At 41.8% G+C, this 15,276-nt stretch overlaps 2 long non-coding RNA genes across 11 annotated transcripts; one reads left to right on the forward strand and one right to left on the reverse strand.

Moving 5' to 3' along the window:
* The first annotated feature begins 6 nt into the window (after positions 1-6).
* LOC119362264 lies at positions 7-7,844 on the forward strand. 10 transcript variants are annotated; one of them, XR_005173245.1, is made up of 11 exons: positions 7-350; positions 637-717; positions 828-880; positions 1,003-1,216; positions 1,825-1,959; positions 2,059-2,115; positions 2,438-2,560; positions 2,654-2,711; positions 4,370-4,571; positions 5,392-5,509; positions 5,667-7,844. It is a non-coding gene; the product is annotated as an uncharacterized LOC119362264 (long non-coding RNA). The 10 variants fall into 10 exon arrangements; XR_005173248.1 differs by lacking the exon at positions 828-880 and having other exon boundaries at positions 5,667-6,448; positions 7,379-7,844; XR_005173243.1 differs by lacking the exon at positions 828-880 and having other exon boundaries at positions 5,667-5,800; positions 6,342-7,844.
* Positions 7,845-9,511: 1,667 nt separating this feature from the next.
* On the reverse strand, positions 9,512-11,218 carry LOC119362266. The gene is made up of 3 exons (XR_005173251.1): positions 10,937-11,218; positions 10,664-10,830; positions 9,512-9,992 (listed from the first exon to the last, which is right to left on the reverse strand). It is a non-coding gene; the product is annotated as an uncharacterized LOC119362266 (long non-coding RNA).
* Positions 11,219-15,276: the final 4,058 nt, after the last annotated feature.

Below are 15,276 nucleotides of genomic sequence, written 5' to 3' on the forward strand. Positions count from 1 at the left end.
CGCCTTCCCCTTCTCCCCGCCAGGATCGATCCGCCGACGACCTCCTCCTACCCCGCAACCCCAGCCACGCCGCCGACGACCCCCTCCTCTTCCTCGACTCCAGCCCACCTAGCCGAGACGCGCACCGACCATCCATCGTCCTCTGCCACCGCCGCCTCCTCCTTCCCCTCCCTCCTCTCATCTCCTCTTTTGCTCCCCTTCCAACCTCCACTGAGCGCTGCCATGGCGACCGAGCTGCCATCCGTCCCTCCCTCCCTCCTCACGCCCGGAACCCTAGCTCGCGGCCATGGCGACCGTATGCGTCGCAGGCAGGGCAGGAGCTGCAGCACTCCAACACGTCGGCAAGGGAGGTATGAATCTGATCCGCATCCCCTTCTTGTGATGGCGATGACCGATATATGCTTTGTGCAATTGCGAGTTTGGGTGCTAGCCTGTACCTCATGTGTTGCCCCGGTTAATATGCACAACAACAAATGGGGATGTCATGAGTATTGCCACATTTATTCTTCTACACAAGGTGTCGAGGATAGCAATGCGCCGTATTTCTTATCGAGAGCTTGTTCCTGCACATACATCCTAGGTAAAGTAGATGTATAATGCATGATGCTGACTTTGAGAGGCTGAACTGAATTATAGGTTGATATGGAGGGATTAATAATGGATCAACGGGCCAGCTTGGTGGCTTTGGGGCAAGATGTTTTGAGATCAAACGGTGAGGTAATATTGTGTCCTTCTTTTGGTGGTGTTGGGGCAAGATGTTTTATCGGGTGAAGAATTCATATGGTTCCGTCATTTACTTCATAATCATGCTTGTTTTTGTATCCTAGGCGGGCTCAGTTTGTACAGTCCTCGCCAATGACCATTCTCTATGAAACCACATGTATTGTTCCAATGATTACCACCTGTATTGTTCCAATGATTCCATTGCGCCCTACGGTTATGTTTGGTACTAAAAATAAAATTAGAAAATTTGGGGAGTAACAATTTTGTACTTCATTGTAGCTACTGATGAGTTAACTTGCACTTGCGAAAAAGATATGGACAGAGACTACAACTGGTTTCTGCCCATTGGAGTAGAAGAAAGTCGATGAATTGGATCAGTTGAGTGTCTTTCACTGGGCACCGAGGCGAAGATTATTGATCCTGGAATAGGAGATGCTCCGCCTCCGGGTCTGCCACGCGAGCTATGGTTCCGAGGACCCCTTTGTAATGGAAGGTACAACCAGACAAACTTCTTTGTGGTTTATTTGTTGTCTTGGTGAATGCATGATATGTCAGGCAGAATAAAGAAGGCAAGCATCGAACTTGTGTAATTGTTGATGACTACCCTTCGAGCTACATAAAATTGCTAGCCATGCCTTCTGTGTAAGCACAGACATTAACGAATGAAGAGAATTCAATTAGCTGGCTTGTTTGGAATCAGTGGTCTAGGTAGGTTGCAAGGAAGAGGGCTTTTGTATCATTCTTCTTTTGATTTTTTGGATCAGTGGTCTAGGTAGATTCCAAAGACGGGAATTTTTGGTGCTGGCTTCTTTGGAATTAGTGGTCTAGCTAGGTTCCATGGAGGAGGGATGTTTGTTTGTATGTTGGATATAAAAGTAAAATCAATCAAGCAGCTTGCCTAGCTTTGCACTTGTACGTACGTGTGTTTTCTCACTGATGGATCCAAGCTAAGTGCTTCAAATCCAACAACTCTATGGTTGAGCTCGGCAGTCGACCGCTCAATTCGCGGCGTCCGTCAGAAGCTGCACACTGGACCAATGCCGAATTCAAAGGGATTTGACCTGTTCGTTTTACCTGAACAAAATGTTGACACAAGTGCAGGTGGGCAGTGGACCGGCGACATGCCGGCAGGAGAGACCACTCGTGGGGTCACTTGAAGGGCATGTCGTCGTGGTTGCCGAACACCGTGGACCACGGGATGCCCCTGCGAAGAAGAGGGATCCTAAAGCCAAGAAGGTGATGTTCATATATTACTGTTCTATTACTGTTCTCAATATCTATGGTTGTTCTGTTTTTTGACTGACGTGATAGTGTGATGTGTGCTGATGCTTGCAGCTATAGGACTGGGATAACCAGGAGTACATTACTGGCCCTGAGGACAAGAAGCCAGAGGTAGCCTTACATTTTTCTGCTAGAAAATCTATATGATGATGATCATCTTATTTTTAGTATGAGCCTTGATGTCATAAAACAGAGCAAAGTCAGAGTGGACGTCAGATTCTGCATTATCTATTATTGTTTCACAAAGCTCTAAATTAAATTAAGATGGTCATTGTACCTCTAGGAGCACCAACATTAGATTTAGTGTTATGATTTCTTTTCTCACATTGATTGTACCTGGTAGGGTTATGATGACATTCCCAAGGAAATTATTTATCCTGATGTAGCAAAGGTGCCTATTCACCCATTCTTCGAACAATTTTGTTGCCTCCAGTATCTGTACTTCCACATCGTTTAATACCTATGGCGGCATGAGAACTGGGATGAGGAGGAATATGGCGAATGGACAGCTCCGACCATTCCAAACATGGATTGCAAGGGACCATGGACACAAAAGGTATAACCATGACAGTAGATTAGATATCTAATCGTTCTAGACAAGCATCAATGTGCATTTCAAGTTTTGACATCAGAGTTTTTATGTGTTTAGAAAATTAAGAATCCAAACTACAAGGGCAAATGGAAAGCGCCTTTTATCGATAACCCTGGTAACCCGAGCTTACCCGCCATCGTACATTCAGACTTATTTAATGTCCATTTGTCTTTTCTTATAAGAAGCTATGCATTTTGATCACTTCCTATATATATTTGTGGGGAATACTACCTTTTGTTATGCTTCGTGAAGTACGACATAGGTGCTTTGATCCTTGGCTGCTATTATGTACTGTCACTGATTGTTATTGATCATGTGTTGTGTGCATCATGGTTTACTACTTGAAAATGCATGCTTGGTAGCCTCATTCTCTTGATTAAGTGCAGATTTCTGCTCTCCCCTTTTTGTATTCAATCAAGGAATGTATATAATTATTGGTGAGATATTTGAAGCTCGATGCTTGTGTGCACTAGAATGGAAGTTCTCATGGCTTTCTATGTAAATCTGCAACAGAATGTAGCTTTTACTGGTGTATGACAATTGAGAACCCCTATTTTATCAATAAATTATCATCAGTTCTAATTTGTCAAGAACGCTGTCAGTTCAGTGATGTCCTCATGCAAGCCATGGGCTCATTTGCATGTTGTTTGTCCTGCTAAGATTAACATTTTAAGGTTGTTTACTTCCATTGTTGCATGAAAAGTTTTTGAACTGTTGTGGATGCAAAAAATAAATTGGTGGCATATGATGAACCTGTACTTTCCAAGTTTCCATAATGGACTAGATTTCTATTCACACGCGTGTATAACTGGATAAAAATATACATGTTATCTTAATTAGGTGACCGATGCTATTGAGATCGATTCATTTCTTCGCCTTTTTGGAGAATGCTGCCAATAATGTTTCATTTGAACTTTTCTCATCTGCATATGTGAATGTGAATAAATGAGTAGTGTAATTAAGTGCTTTCAAGTTGTTAATGACTCTTTTCTACACCAGTTGTTTGTTCCCTGATATTTAGTCTGTACTCTGTAGTGCTGCTTTGCTACTAAAGCATGAATTTGGCTCATTTGCTTTCAAGAAGTCAACATATTTGTTTTGTGCACTATATGCCCTTTGTTAGAAATATCAAATATTTTGTTCCATCTGTTACTTTCATGCCGATGCTTGGCTTATGAGGTTGCGGGCCGACTTGGGATATGTTAAGATTTATTTTTGTTCTTCTTAGTTTTATTTTGTCCATAATTTGATGAATGCTTTATTTTCTTCTGCTTTTGCCATGGATTGTCCAGTTCCAAGTTTTTTTTTGAGTTGTGAACTTATTTAAAAACCAGAAATCCCAAAGATTTGTACTAGGATCTACAAATGTGTTTCTTTTAGCTACTGCTGGGAGACGGCAGGCTAGAAGCTCTCTCTCTCTCTCTCTCTCTCTCCCAATCAATCCATAGATCAGTTACTTTGCCATGAGATCACAACATCAGTAGTTAATTCTTTAGCTCCTGCATCTGCACTATACATTTTAACCAGTAGCCTTGCATTTTGAGCTCATGAGGATTGAGCTAAATATGAATATTGTTGCTGCACGTTTTAGGGATATGTACTCAAAGCTATGAAATAACATGAGGCATCGTGCATGTGTTTTACCGAAAGATGGCAATTGCTGCGTGTTTATTTTTAAGGAAGAAACAAGATTCATGTATTTTTTTTCAATGGGAAGCACAAAATATTTCTCTTTGGGCAATTCTTTCTAATTTTTTGTGTCTATTGTTGCAGACTTACATCCTGGATGGTTGATGGAAATCCAGTTATAGAAGCCCTTGTACCTGAACTGAATATTGGCAATACGTTGATGCTTGCAAAGTTGAAATATAACATGTAGCCAGAGAGGAGGGTGCTGATTGGCCTATGTGGTTATGTATGATTCATATTACTACATTGCGAAGGCCTGCAACACATGGATTCATGGGCAGAGAAGGTAACCTTCTAAAATTTCTTCAAATATGTTATCATGTAGTTACAAGCTTTATTTGGATTAAATATTTCCTTTTTAGATCATGTAGCTTAATTATTGGGCTACAAATATTTATTTTGCAGCCGAATTACTTCATTAAGTTTGTTTCAATAATATTATTTTGTCTGTGATTACTATGTAGAAAACAGATAATAAGACATGTTTGCCGACACACACATGATCCAAGTATTTCTTTAGTAGTCGGTGTTTGTTTGTACCTTCTGGTTGTTTCCATTGCAAAGTTTTGGAGACAGTCAACCTAGCTCCTTATAATAAAACGGTAGTGCTAATGTTGGATATGGTCGTGCTTTGTTGAACTATTGAAGCTGGTGGCTTCTTCATCTGGATGCACCCAGTGACATGCTTGGAACAAAATAGCTGGGATGCATCTGATAAGCATTGTACTGTAGCCATCATATTCCCTTGGATAGAAGGACTATTCCAATAGGGGTTGGGGTACATTAGTCACACAATTTTATTCTTTGCTATCAAGGTTTCACAAAGAAATACCATCAATTAAAGGTCATGGTTGAACAAACACATGTCACTGTCAGCACCAAAAATAAGCTTACTGATTACGTTCCATTGAGATGTATATGCTTTCTTCCAATTGGTGCTTTTGAGCGCATGGCCCACTTCCGAGGTTACAACCATAACCTTATAATTTTGTTGCATAAGTGTGCCAACTACTGAACTAATTCATGTGCCTGGTTGTTATTGGGCATTTATGTTTTTTTATATTTCATTATCACAAGTATAACATCATGAATCCTGTATATTGCAGGTTCCTGCAGCTGATAATGACGATGACAACAATGTTGACCTTTTTGGAACCGAAGAAGAGTAGAAGGCAGCCGAAGAGCGTGCTGCCAAAGTGAAAAGTTCTTGCAAGAAGAAAGAATGTATGTTATCCTACATTCTTTGTATTCTACTCACTCTTTTATAGCTTTCATGTATTCTTGCTGGTGTAATGTGTTGGTAGTGGGCTCCTTTCTTTTCTCTTCTTTCGCCATCACACCCATCTTGATGATCTGATGTGTATATATCGATTTGATGCAGCGTTGTCGTCTTCTTTGCATGACGGCGTGGTGTCTCGACGCGTGATGGATTCACTCACATGGAGGTAGCTTTTCTCCGCTACTCGGGCGACAGGCTTACAAGCTTTTGGGTCCATGGCGCCAATGGTAAACAAGGTATGTCCTGTTCCGTTGATTGATCAGTTCATCTTGCTTTTAAAATTCTTGTGCTATGATTTGCTCAAATTCTATCGAGACAATAGTGGAAATCAAAATTATTTATTTTAAATGCATGCCATTTGTCCCTGATCATTAGTTCTTGTAACTTCATGATGTAAACCTTGTGGCGTTTAATCTTCTTCCATAGACCATGCATTTGGGAGTTTATTGCAAGCTCTACCATCTTGATGTGTAATTGCAGATTGTGTTCTTGCTATAATTTTTTATGACTTCTATGTTTTATAATATTCCATGTAAATTAGAATATCCTTGATGTACATTCCTTGATAGTGTAGATGAATATATACAGCGTAGATGATAGTAACCCTTTTATGAATATATATTCATTTTAGACTCTAGCTCAGGTCTGGGCATTATATAAGGAGTTGAATTTGTCGGTTTAAAATATTTGTGCTATCAATCCTTTCTGTCCTTCTAGACAAAAAAGTTATTAGTTTTTTTTTGCTAATTTAGAATATTTCTGCTATCATCAATGTAGATGGGAAGGGATAGGAGCTCAACAAGAAATGGTCTATATTGTGAAGGCCTTTAACTAATAAGTACAGATTGTTTTTTTACAGAAAACACAAGTAAAGATTATGTGAGGTGATTTATCCATTTTTAGAGTTCCCTCATTAGTGTATCCCTCATTGTTAATTGCTATGCCTAATTGCTATGGTTTTTTAGCCATTTTTATAGAGAACACAAGTAAAGATTATGTTTGGTTTCCCATATTCTTTACCTGCTTAATTGCTATGAAATTTTTCAATGTCAGATTACTATCCACACCTGTATGCTTTTCGTCCAAGTATGACGGTTAATTTGAATTAGTGTCATCTTGGTTATGTGTCGTTCTTCTTTTGATCATTTTCTCACATTCCGACACTATTTTGTGTGTGTGCTGCCTAATGTGTTTTGCAGGTACAGATCTTGGTGATCAGGAGTATTAGTAGCTATCCCATGTTCTTTGTTCTCATATTAGCTCACAGATAGGTTCTCAACATGAGTAATTACTCTCTAAAACAATAGTTTAGTGGTGTGCTAAGCCACTATTGCTATACAAGGATTATCAAGAAAATTTGCTCTAGCATGTACACTTTGCAGTCAAGTCTAATGAACAAAGTAATTAAGATGAAGCATTTTCTTGATTTTATTAACCTGGAGCTTTTACCATCTCTTCATCGGGTCATTTCTATAGTAGCATCCAGTCAAATCTTTGTTTCTATATCTATATTTGAAGTCTATTAAAAACCTAAAAACATTGAAGGACCGGCAAACCTTTGGTATTTTTGTCAAATCTTTTATTATCCACAATAGGATATCTAAATTCAGTTACTCTTTAATCTTAAAATTTTGAGAAGGCACTTTATTTACATTGGTTGTTACCTTGTGTTATGCGCTACTGAAAGCTATGATCCTATCTAAGATGAGGATATGCATAGGAAGGGAGAAATTTATTGTGTATGTGACATTATCTTGAAAAAAAATTACAATTATTTATACATGCACACGGGTATGGTGGTTCCCTTTTTGCAGCTCCTTAGGGAGGAGGGGTGTGGACGTACTTGCAGAGTAAAAAGCGAGTGACACATTGCTCAGAGTGCGCCAAGACTTCCATAGTGACTCTGAGAAATTCCAACGCCCATCTGAGCTCCTCCTTTTGGTGATGTCAGCCGGTGAATTTTCTCTACACTGCAGCAGATCCATACATTGCAACACGAAGCAAATTGGATTACAAGGCCGTTGGACAAAACTATCGATCTAATAGTCAACTGTAGTTTATTACTATGCCATATAAACTATAAAGGCAGTGTAAGTAAGTTATCTGGGCCTACCACTATTATGGCCTGCTTTTGGTATCTCCATGCTTTAGGTATCTCATGTTATATTTTTGACCAAATGCACCAGCGACATGTAATAAGCATTGAACAAATGCACTGGAGACATGTAATAAGCATTGATGTATTGGACCATTACTGCTATAACTATCTATCATCTTCAACTCTTTTGAGTAATACCAGATGTTAGGACATCTACTACATCTTTGATTGCTATACCTCTTTTGGTTAACGTCCCATCAAAACGAAGGCACTATAGGTGTCTAATTTTTTTTGGGTCGGTTTGTGTAAGATATGACCACACCCAGCAGAGGCACTGTTAGGACATCTATTAGGACATCTATTGTATTGTTATCATATATGAATACACATAATAAACCTGGATTACTATCGACTAAGCATTCCTTGCTTGACCAAAAAGTTTGGACCGGCACCCTTGAGCCAAGGCGCGTTGCCGGTCTACAGGGGCGGAGCCAACGTACTGCCATTGGGTTCAGTTGAACCCAACAAAATTTGCCAGCTACGTGCATGTATGTACGACTTATTCGGCATGAACCCAACAGAAAATTAAACCTGACCCATCAAGCTGCAAAGCCCACGTGAATGAACCATTAAAAAGGCCTATAAGCCCACGTACAAATTGTCTCTCGTGCGGTCGTGCTGAGGCCTGTTCGTTACTTATCAATGATATGACGGTAGCAGCCGGCCTCTCGGAAAATGTGAATGGAGGCCGAGCATCAGGCAGGCCGGAATCCAGGCCGCCCGTCCGTGCTTGGGATCCGAGCTGGCTCTGTATTCACACATGCTGCCCCACCGTAGAGCCTTTCCAGCGCGTGTATTCCGGGCTAGCGATAGGGACAGAATCTAACTTGTAGTACATGTCCAACAGTTGTTCTATGGTGGTGATCACCCAATGCCCCATACCAGCATGTGCTGCCCAACTGACCAAGCTCACGTGATGTCAGTCTGTCACCCTGGCCACTGGAGGACATTGAGCATTCACGTGACTACTCCAAAGACTAAATTTTGTTAGAGCACCGCTAGAGAGATGAAGTAATTATAGTCAGCATTAACATAATCGCACGCCCAATAACAATGAAGTAGGTAATTCGTTCCATCAGGACAAGTACCACGGTATGGTAACCAGAAAATACACCTCCATTAAAATATACCATTTCACATAATACATAATTAGGACCTAGTTAATTTAATCTCACAGGAAACATACCACTTCTGCAGATAAGTGAAAACAAGTAAACATCTAGTACATATAGGCATGCCCCTGGACAAATCGAAATGTTTACAAAATGCATCTAGGAATTCAGCATCAATCATGAAACATTACCAGTAAGCAACTGCCAAATTCCAAAAGCAGCAACGTACATACAGGCATGGAGAACCTTGCCTTGCAAATTATCCATTGCATAAAGCTTATTTGTTCTTCTCCTTGATCTCTTGCGCGTCCATGTAAGCCTTCTTCATATCTTCAATTATTGCATCATTCGTGCTGCCAACAAAGTAAAGCAAATGGTGAATATCAAAATATTTACATTAATGTGGTTTCTATCAAGCCAATGTCATCTACTCAACAATGAAACAAGCAGCTTGCGCACTAGAGAACAAAATGTAATACAAAAATAACTCAGGCTCTTTCAATCATGATTATCAAAAAGTAAAAGAAATTGTGGTCAGCAATAATAGCATAAATACTCTTTTCAAGATTTTTGAAGTGTACTAATCACCAAACATGTTTCAACGAGATCATAATTATTAGTTTGGATTATAAGATGAAACCTACAACAGAGTTGGCTCCATAAAATTACAACAAATGTGCAGACCAGAAAAGGATTAACCATTTCAAAATCATACATGAATCAGGTTCCTACTGTTAAGAGAGTATCATATGAAACAGCAACAGTTGTCAATAGGACAGCTTCAATAGACAGAACTGTGCTGTATGAATTACTAAGAATAAAAGGAAGCTCTTGATAACAATGGAATTTTCAGCGACTAAATAGTATAGGAGCCATTGTTGTAGTAAATCACGAAGAACTACAGAGACATCGTTAAGAATTTGACAAAAATACATGGTCCATCCACTGGTAGCTTCAGCGCAAACTTGGAACACACCGGCTTCAGGGGGGAATCCACCACTTTGCCCACCGCTTCCAAGCTCAGCACGTTGCAAATTTCAGCTTCGATGATACTAAGAGAAGCCCCTGACTCCATCCGACTGGAAGATTTGGGGCCCTTCATTACATGTATGGTCCACCTTGCCGCGCTTCGGCAAACTCATCCATGGGGGACAGCCGCTGATGGATTGGGAGGAAGAAGATGAATCAGTGGTAACATATATTTGTTTGCCCATTTATAATATGCTTTGACAGTTCAGTAAACATCATACGACATTTTCTTCGCAAAACGAACATCATAGCATATTTATAATAGAAAAATAGAAAAGAATATAATTGTTTCAAAACCATAACACGTAATGCATCCTACTTTTTCTCAATGTTGGCACTAAACGGCAGAATCAGTGTCATTTAACCAATTTGCATCAAAAAACATGATACGAAAAAAAAAAACAATTGCACAGCAGGGCCTAATATTTCAGTAATTGTCAAGTATAGCATGGCTGATTTAATGGAGAAATATGAGATGCCCATCGATTTTTCCAGATTGAATACAGATCCCAAAATCACCTGCAGCAACTAAAAATCCGACACAAATAATAATGATGCCGGGTGTTGACAAATCCCATAACTGAAATACCAACCAAAACAAAAATCTCCAGCTCTCACCACAGGATTTCCATACTGAAAATCAATCTATACACAACAACAGTAGCTTTCTTCACACTGAAACTAGATGTGATGGTTCGTTCTGGCCAAGAATTTTGTATCTCAAACAGGCGCATCTACCATTATCCGGGAAATCAAACGACTTAAAATGGTACATGAGAGATTTTTAGATCCGTAATTACCTAATGGTCCAGCCGCTGGTGGCTTCTGAGCAAACCTAAGCAGGCGTCCCCGCACAGATGTGTGCCCTTGCTGCCGCGACCCAGCTGGGTATCGGCAATGCTCATGAAATCCCGCGACTCCACGGGGAATAGATCAGGAATCGGCTCTGACGTCCCAAACATGGATCCTGCAGAAAAGTTGGTGGTGAGGCAATGAACTCAAATCCAAAGAATAGGACGCGGATCTAAACACGGCCATGACCGCCGGGCCATAAGAAGAGGCACCCGTGGCACCTCAACACCAAAGGAGCACATCTCGCCGGAGAACAAACCCTGGCGCCATCAAGGTTGGGGGAAAAGAGACCCAACGACAGAGCCGGCATGTGGAGACGAATTGCCCACGACCACCGGGTACGTGGGTAGGGCCAAGGGGCCAGGGAGATGCTCGCCGGAGAGAAACCAGTGCCGCCGTCGGATTTGAGAGAGAGAGAGAGAGAGAGACGGAGGGGCAATGCAGGTGTGCGGCGACGGCTTGTTCACGAGTTAGGGATAAGGTCACGGACATGGGCCAGCCTTTCTGGTGCAGGACACGTCGTCTTTTCTAGGCGTGCAAACAGGTAAAAGAAATGGGTGGAACAGAATACGCTTGTGCGGCAGATAGACGTATCACGGACCGTATTCTCTTCACTAGGCCTGCCACAGCACTGCCACAAATTGACGGGTTCCGAATCCCCAAGCCCAAGCAGACGCACAGGATACCGGCCTCCCTGTAGCGCGGCCACCAAAAGCCCGCACTCCCAGCCTCTTCCCTTCCCCAAGTCGCCTCCCTCTGCTCGTTTCGCCGTGTCTTATGTTCGCCGTCGCTTGGTCCCTGCCTCCTCAAACGGCGGCGGCAAGCATACAATTGCAGATCGACAGCGGCAAAGCACATAACTGCAGTTCAAATTCGAGATACTAATCACATCGCCACATCTCCCCCTTCTTTTGCACGCTCTATCTTATCTAGTGCGGATTTTTTTTTACCCTAGTTTTCTAGTTGTTTTTTCCATGGACTTTGGTTGATCTAGGCGATGGAACGACAATTTCATGCGGGCTCGTAGAGGTCCGTTAGACGTAAAATGTATCAACTGTTGCTGCAAAGTAGTCTCCCAAAGTCTACCATTCAGAGAGAAATTAATTTAGATTAATTGCCTTATGATTCAAGTGATCCAAAGAGAATTTGTGAGTCTAAAGTTATTGGTGTAGACAAATAAGCACGTTATTTTTTTTCTTTGGTGTCTATCAAATCTAAAGCTAGTGTTGATATTGCCCGTTGTCACAACATCTACGGAGAGATGCATATGCTTTTCAGCTATGGATGTTCTCAAGAAAAAGTTGGGTAATAAAATTAGTGATCTGTTCATGAGTAATTGTTTAATTTGCTATGTGGAGAAAGACATGTCTTCTACCATTAGTAATGATGACGTGTTTGAATGAAAGATCAAAAAGGATGCCAATGTGAGTAACTTTACATGATTCTTTCGCATGATGGTACTTCTATTTTAAGCTTTTCACCCTAACTTGTTATTTGTTGCTTTATAAATAAAGCGAGGTGAAAGCCTTTTTTGAAGGACTAACTCATTGTTTTCTTCAAAAAATTTAGGAAGATCAGAAGTTGTACCTGAAGCTAAGAGGTGGAATTACTCAATTGATTTTGTTATTTCATCAAATCGGCATGTCATTCATCTTCAATTTTAATGCAGCACCTATTTGTGATAAGTAATATCATATTCCTATTCATTATGATTTCTTTGAGTGCTATAATCTTGTTGTGATATGTTGTAAAATTAGACTTGGTTCAAACCAAATTTTGACTAGTCAACCAGTGAACCCAATGGCTAAATTTTCTGGCTCCGCCCCTGCCGGTCTAGTAATTGTGATCGCGGACAAATTGTCACGATATTCGTCGGCGGCGGCCGCATCATATCTGGCAATCAACTCGTACTGTTCGGGCAGATCGGCTAGGCGTGGTGCACGCACCAGATCGGCCGCTGCTCGAGGTGGGCGCATGCAAGGGATGGCCTCACGCACCTCCAAGCTCCGATGGGATAACCTCAACCAATCATCACATCTCCACGTAAAGGACCTTTGGTCAGCCACATGTTCCTGTAGCAACCTGTACAAAAGGTCAGATCGGTTTTGACTTCACGTGGGCAGCAAGCACTAGTTTTTGCTTTGGTTGCCATGACTACTATCAAGCAAACCATCAGGTGTGGCTGTTTCATTAACTGGTTCTTCTAAATAACTAATATTTCCTCCGGGATATTTTTCTGTTGGCTCGCATTGTTTTGTGCGTGCAGATTTTCTGCTTGTTGCCACCGTTCCTAGGCGAGCCGAGAGGTATGGCACGGCAATCATGGTCTGACGAACACCACATCGCGTTGACGCCATCGTTCCAGGAACAGCGACCTGCGTCGACATATTCGCTCGGCCAAGACGATCTCGACGACCAGCCCTTTTTTCCTTTAATTATTTACTTCACTTAAAAATTAATTAAGTGTAATCAGCTTCGACTGCACCACAACATGCATGTGAGACTGGCGATAGTTCGGCTTAGCCGAGGAGATGACACAGTACCATACACAACATGCATGTGAGACCGACGACAGTTCGGCTCAGCTCAGTCACAGCGAGATTTGATATTTCTTTTTATTATTTAATTAAGTTTGAAGGCCGTCTACACTTTTCACTAATGGTCTCTCTTTCATGTGCTTCCCTGATGCAATTAGCACTACTAGTTGCTGCACATTCATCAAGATCGGATTGATGCAACAAGCTATCTTACGCGTCCGACAGCCACCGCCCGATCGACACCTCCTCGCGATGAGTTCTGTTGATGTCAGGCTGATGTTTTCGCCCCACGCATGCCGACCTACATCAACATATTCGCGTTGCCACTCCTTCGAACCGACCTCAGCGCCCGGGCCAAACTTACCTGATTATTTGCTTTGCATGTATTGATTATGCATTATATTTTCTTTCTTTCAATTATTGTTGTTTCTTGCTTGCACTGTTTTGTTTGTGCAGAAAATCGATTTTGACTGCGATATATGGTCACCTTGGCGTGCCGACGTTGTCATCCCACTTTCATCGACCGAATTGTGTTGTCACTTCGGTGCACTGCTCGTGCCAACATTAGATCGATGCTTGATACGCTGACCCACTTCGTCATGTTAGCAGGGCTGGGGGCTCCACCTCGCCACATCAACGACGTTGTGTTGCCACTTCGGAGCGCTGACTCTTCGCCCGTCCACCTTAGGGCCAGCTCGGGGGCTTGGACCTAGTCCGGCCGTAGGCTCGATCGCGTCTTCTACACCGAGCACATTAACCAGCTAAGTCGCTTTCATGCTTATTTTTTTAAAAATGTTTAATTTTTGTTCGGTTCAACCCAACCATTATATTTGTATTAAGCAAAAAAGTTGTCTGTTAAAAACTTGTTTTTTTAAAAAACACTTCTTTTTTCCCATGTTAACTAGGGGCTCTTAAATTTGCATGAGCCATTTTATAATAAGTGTTTTCTTCTTAGTCGTTGCAATTCTTTTTTGACGCGAGTGTGTGATCAATAGCCGGGGAGCCTAGTTTCTCTCTCAAAGCCGCTCGACTTTAGTTCGCTAAACTGGCCTAACGAGAAGTACCCTGCTTTCGGGATAGGAGGTTGCAGCCTAGGCTGACCCTCTTGAAGTCTTGAGATCAGATGTGTCATGTTAATGCACGACAGAAGCACAAATTTTTTAAGACCAAGTTCGGATTGGCACAAAACCTTGATTTAGTTCGGACGTAAAGCTTTTACTGAAGTTTTTTAGTTCTCCAAGCTTAGGGTATTTTTAACCTATTTGTGTGTCTCCAGTATAAGTCTCGCAGTACAACGCCGGACACCTTTAAAGCTTCGGCAATATCAAAGAGGGGAAGCGGCTAGCGCCGAACCCACCAAAAGCCAAGGTATTCCATGGACTCCTCGGCAACACATTCTCGGATACTGCTTTATATGCATCGATTTCGAATTGTGTCTTCGGTCAATAGTTGGGTTGCCCGGCTCTTGTGCTTGCCTCCTATGTTTCGCTTTGTTCGGCTAGGTGTGCGAAGGGAGAACCACTGCGATTCTGCTTCCATCTCGCATGGTTAAGCGCCTCAGTGGACAAAGCCAAAAACTGACTGTCACAATAAGCGCAAACTGGTTAGCGATCCGATGACTGTGTTAAGCTATAAGATCGATAGAGGTCACCCCGTGTTAAATGACGGGCCATTCATAACATTGGCCGAAGTGTTTACGGCTTGACCTCGACTATCGCCGAACACTAACCAGGGGCTAGTAACTGGCCTCCCAACTTTAAGCTCTTATGACTAAGTGAAAGTTATAAGGCCCGCATATCTGATTGCCTCGTTTCCGCTAACACAACCACCTTCGGCACCGAGACGTCGACTAAGGGTTATTTTGTTATTGTGGAAACACCCTGTGTAGCATCTACAAGGGGGTGGAAACCGACGATGGGCCACTTTCAACTAATAAACAGTCGTAACGGAGTCAAAATAAACATATCATCAGCATTTGTATTCATTATACAAGCGCTGCCTTCCATAATCATCATTATAAAGCC

This window comes from Triticum dicoccoides, chromosome 2B (genome assembly GCF_002162155.2).
Source record: "Triticum dicoccoides isolate Atlit2015 ecotype Zavitan chromosome 2B, WEW_v2.0, whole genome shotgun sequence".
Classification (NCBI taxonomy): Eukaryota; Viridiplantae; Streptophyta; class Magnoliopsida; order Poales; family Poaceae; genus Triticum; species Triticum dicoccoides.